The sequence below is a fragment of the Apis dorsata genome, unplaced genomic scaffold (genome assembly GCF_000469605.1).
Source record: "Apis dorsata unplaced genomic scaffold, Apis dorsata 1.3 scaffold_207, whole genome shotgun sequence".
Taxonomy (NCBI): Eukaryota; Metazoa; Arthropoda; class Insecta; order Hymenoptera; family Apidae; genus Apis; species Apis dorsata.
The window spans coordinates 490,878-496,217 of NW_006263491.1; the positions used below are offsets into that span (position 1 = coordinate 490,878).

The window sequence follows — 5,340 nt, forward strand, 5'->3', positions numbered from 1 at the left end:
TATATTGTTATATGAAATATTATTACCTAATAATTAATTAATTTAATTCAAATATTTTTACAATATTGTATGATTATAAATATTGAGTAACAAATAAAACTATCTAAAAGGAAATATTAAAGTCTGTTAAAAAAACATTTCATTATAAAATAAAGATGTATAGAAATATTTTCTATAACTTTTGGACATAGATTAGATATATATTTTTTCTTATTATTTGTAAAGAATTCTCATCTATTAATAAATAAATAAAAGAAAAATATATCAAAGTTATATTAAGATAAAAGTATATCAAGTAATTGAAGTTTGTCAGTTCTATCTTTGTCACACCGTTATATTCTATTCGCTTTATTTAAAATTACGGAAACTAAAATCAGTTATATCTTAATAAATAAGAAACGATATTTTTATATATCCTTGTTTAAAAAAAAAAATTATTAAACATATACGCAGAAATCATGTAATTCCAAAAATTTTCTTATTTAATTTTCTCGAAACCTAATTTTTGAATGAAAAAAAATTTATCCAAATAAGAATTAACTATTTTTAAAATTTTCAAAACTTAACTTATTGAAAAAATTTTATTCCATATTTTCGTTTCATTTTGAGTTCTCTATTATAGTATCTTCCTAACCTATATTTCTGATTAAATCCTACGCCTTAATTTCTCATTGTCCTCCATAAATCGAAACATTCCCTTTATTTGACAAACTCGTCCGCCCATTTCTGTCCAAGAAAATTTTTGAAAACACGGAATAACACAGAAATCGCGTGCGAAGCAACACTGTGAACCAGTTTCGACGATCGTCTGTTAGCCTAGACGTAACGAACGTGCGACCTGGCCAATTAAATTCAATCGAAACTGAGTGAGCCGTGTCAATGTACAATCGTAACTCCACGTGGCTTCGATAGAGAAGCTATGCGATTACTAAGAAACAGAAGAGTTCTCGAGAGATACGATTCAACAGTGGCAATTATCCACCGAGAAGTCGTTTCACGCGATTGGAATGATGAAAGTAGGTTTTTCACGTCGTCATCCAATTTTCAAAGATTGCAAAAGATCTGTCTGGTTTACGCGATATGAGATAAAATACGGCTTCGTCATACATTAGATTTAACAAATTGTGAAAACATTTAAAATAATTTTGCGGAATTTATGAAATTATATGACTAAAATTTAAAATTTAATTAATTTAAAATTTAACGAAGAAAACTTCGGCGTAATTTAAAGAAATAGTAAAAAAGAATTAAAAAAAAATACTAGCTTTTTTTCTGATATAGGATTTATAGAAGCTTATATAAGGTTCGATAAATGTTATTATAAAAATTGTTAATCTAGGTAATAAAATATTTTTCCTGATGTTGGATTTACGTGAGAATATGAATGATAAAATAATAAAATTTTCTCTTTCAATTATTTATGAACTAGGATAAATTAAAATATAATTACTAAGCCATTAAGTTTGTTAACAATGGAACAATTTATTTTTTTCAAATGTTTATCAAAAAATATAACTAATAAATTATAATATAACTAATAAAAAAAAATTATTAAGCATTTAACTTGCATTTAACAATTATAAAAATAATTAAAATAACATTTTTCTTCTAAGAATTTTCTTTGTAGAATTTATCAATAGAATAATTTCAAAAATTATTTATTTAGTTTGCAACGATTATAGCAATTAAAGGAATATTTTTTCTTTTGAAAAATAAAATTTATCGAAAACCTTGACAAATGTAATCTTAAAAATTATATAAATTTAATAATAATAATTGTATAATTTTAATAATAACTTACAAGTTTTTTAATAACTAGGAATAAAAGTCAAAGTAAAAAATTTTTTTCTTTCTTCGAAATAAAGTAAGAATTAAAGTAAATATTTCTTTTTTCTTCAAATTTCAACAATTCTAAGAGTTAAAAGCAACGTTACGCGTCATTTCATAGTTGAGATTTTTATCGAAAGAGCCAATGAATCGCAATTTTTAAAAGAATCATTTCTCTAAATATAACGATCGTAATTCACAGCCAATTAGAAGCCATTGATCCCTTGATTCGCTGAGCTAACCGCAAATTATATATATTATATATTATATATATTGTATATCTATACATATACATATTATATGCACATAGATCAAAATAGCTAGATATCCAATACAAGTCAATAACCTCTGGCAAATGGTCTAATATAATTTAGCAATATACTGTAATGTATAATAATACAATACTACATAATACATAATTAATAACATACCTCATCCATCAGCTTTAATATTGCTTTTTTATTTAAACCATTACCAGATATATAAATAAAATAATTTGTCTCAATTTGTGATAAATTCTAAATAATAAATTCTTTTTGTCATAATATAAACAACAATGATATACGTATATTATTGGCTATTATCGTTCCTATCTAAGAATCAATTATATTGTCAAGTTTATTATTTTTCATCGTGCACGTTTTAACACTTAGTTACTGCCAATTAAAATCGAAATTAGCTTGTCTTCATAGGAATATTTGTTTCGAATATTAAATGGAAACGAGGAGGGGGAGGAGAGAAAGAGAGAAAAAAGAGAGAGAGAGAGAGAGAGAGAGAGGAATTCAATTGAAATATTTTCACGCGAATTAAAAGCAAATAAATGTATATTTTTTGATAACTTTATTTCCATTTTGCGATTATGTATCATGTCGTATAAAGTAATTGGCCTAGATAGATACAGTGCCAGTGAAAAAGTTTGGAATCGTTAAATATTGATTGACCAATTTTCAACATTTCATATTTAGAAAATTATTAATTAAACAAATTTTTCGATGCACCTTTTATATTTTCTTTGCTCGTTATAAAAATAATTTATCTAATAATGTAATTAATTTTATAATTCGTAAAAACTTATGACTCATATTTTTCATTATTGATAATTTTTTATTGATTTACAGCAATTTCTTCTCTTTTTTTTTAATACGATTTATTAATTTTATAGTAAATCGATCTAAAAATTACATAAGAAAATTTTTTCTTCAAAAATCTAAAAAATTAATGATATCTGCAATACTAATTTTAAATTAAAATGAAACTGCAATTTCTATAATTGTTAAATATATTATAATATATTTTGTATTTTTTATATATATAATCGATGGTTATCGAGATATTTTCAAATAAAGGTTGTTACTGCTACATAGAATTTTGTCTATACGTACCCATGATAAAATATGCGTCAGTAAATTATGCGACTGTCACTTATCAACTGTTTATATAAATATGTATAAGTAGCTGATACCCAAAATATTTAACGGGTGAGCTATAATATCACGCTTAATTATCTTACAATTATTTGTCCAACAAATATCTGAGAAAAGAAATTGCAGTATTTTGAAAATGGACGAATATAATACAATGTCATTTACTGATGAATTTTCAAACATATGGATATTTTAAAACACAAATTGTGAATTATCTTATATATTAAAAAAGTTTATGCCATATCGTGCACAAATTATTTACCTTGACAATTTTTTCCAAAAGAAAATCACACAAAAGTCGATTTAAAAAATAAGCTATACACAAACCTAACCTAACTTTTCCAAAAAAAAAAGACAATTTTCATAACGAATTTACGATCCAAAATAATGATCGTTGAATCTCAAAATATCCCATCTATAATTCCCATCTAAAGAAAAAAAATCGAAAAAAAAATAAACAGCGAGCACCTCATCCAAATCTAACTTAAGATAATAAAAATCGTAACTCGAACTCGATTTCATCACGATTTCAAAGGAATCCAACGCCACGACCTCTACGCGTAATCTATTACATCTAATCTAGAGGGAGACGAGACAGGGAAAAGCGAGACGCGGACGAGCAGCGACGTGAAATTGAAGTGAGGGGGAAGAATGGGGCGGGAGGGAGGGAGGGAGGGAGAGAGGTTTTCGCGGCGAGAGGAGGGGGGCAAGCCTCTTACACAGATTTATATGTAACGTTCGACAGGCACTCGCTAGCCATTGCGAACCGTGTTCGCCAATGCGATAGTGTTTTCTCGTTTATCGTTCGACGATATCTCGGTCGGTCAAGCGAGAAGGAACCTTGGATACGAAATTTCGGCCGAGACCTTGAGACGAGCCGAGTCGTTTCGTCAAAGTTGCTCGAGTCAGACGCGCTACTTGGCTCGCTTTGCGCCGGTTTCTCGGCACGGTTGTTCGTGCATTGCCGACCGACATATCGCGAGCGTGAAAGAGAAAGAGGAAGAGAGAGAAAGAGAGAGAGAAAGAGAGAAAGAGAGAGAGAGAGGTTTGAGATTCTCTTTTTTCTTTTTTCGGATTTTGTGGTCGATAGAGGGGAAGAGTTACGTATCGAGGAAGAGTATCGAATTGTTTGGATCGGAGGAGAGGAGGAGGGAGCCGATGTTTGGTAAAAACAGGAAAAAATGTCGGGTGAGACAGAGGGATAGTTTCGTGGCAAGTTCAAGGCTGAGAAGATTTGCGCGGTCGGCAAACTGGATTCATTGAGCGTGGACAAATTGAGTGTCGAGAGTGCGTGCTCGCCTGGATGAAGTTGCACCGAGCTACTGGATGATAGAGAGATAGAGGAATCGTTACGATAGACAGGTACACGATGCAATTTTCCAATTTATTTTGTAAGTGATTTTCTTAATTGGAACTGTTCTGATTCTAATTTTTTTTTTTTTTTTTTTTTTTTTTTTTTTCGTTCTAATCTATCGCTCGTTATAGAGAAAAATGAAATTTATAAGGAAGAACGAGCGAGTTAATTTATTATTTTTTAAGTTTGGATTTTTAAGTTATGTTGTTTCGAATGTTTCTACGTAAGGAAATATTCTGATAATTTTTTTTTTAATCGATTTTTTGATCGTTTTGAACAGTGATAACTTCATTCTGATGATCATGTATTTGAGAAAAATGAAATTTTTAGAAGAGGATAAAATAAGTGATTATTTTGGGATAGTTTTAAATATAGTTATTTATATAGTTAAATATTTTTATTTCGAATGTTCATATAATCTTTAAATGAAAATTTTATATTTTTATAATTGAAAAGAAATACTGTTAAATAACATACTTTTAATTATTATATAAAAACTATAATAGATCTGATGTATATCATTTTAACAAGTACGTGTTAGAAAGTTTTGATATTGAAATTATTCAATGAAATATGAGAAATAAATATAGAAATACTTAAAAGTTGAATTAAAATTTTAATCTCTTGTATTAAAATCAAGATACTGATATATTGTAATTCTTGAAACTATTATCCCTTTTTTTAATTTAATGTGTAATTTATTTGACTTTAAAGACATTACAAAAAAAAAAAAAA

The 5,340-nt window shown here is 27.7% G+C and overlaps 1 protein-coding gene across 2 annotated transcripts in view; it reads left to right on the forward strand.

Annotated features, from left to right (window-relative positions):
* Positions 1-3,990: 3,990 nt before the first annotated feature.
* The window catches only part of LOC102674876 (cystinosin homolog), a 27,727-nt gene continuing 26,377 nt past the window's right edge, over positions 3,991-5,340 (forward strand). The window contains exon 1 of one of the 2 annotated variants that reach the window (XM_031510131.1): positions 3,991-4,613. The gene's annotated coding sequence lies outside the window, so the exon portion shown is untranslated. The remainder of the gene's footprint in view (positions 4,614-5,340) is intronic. The other variant, XM_031510132.1, reaches the window with a different exon arrangement.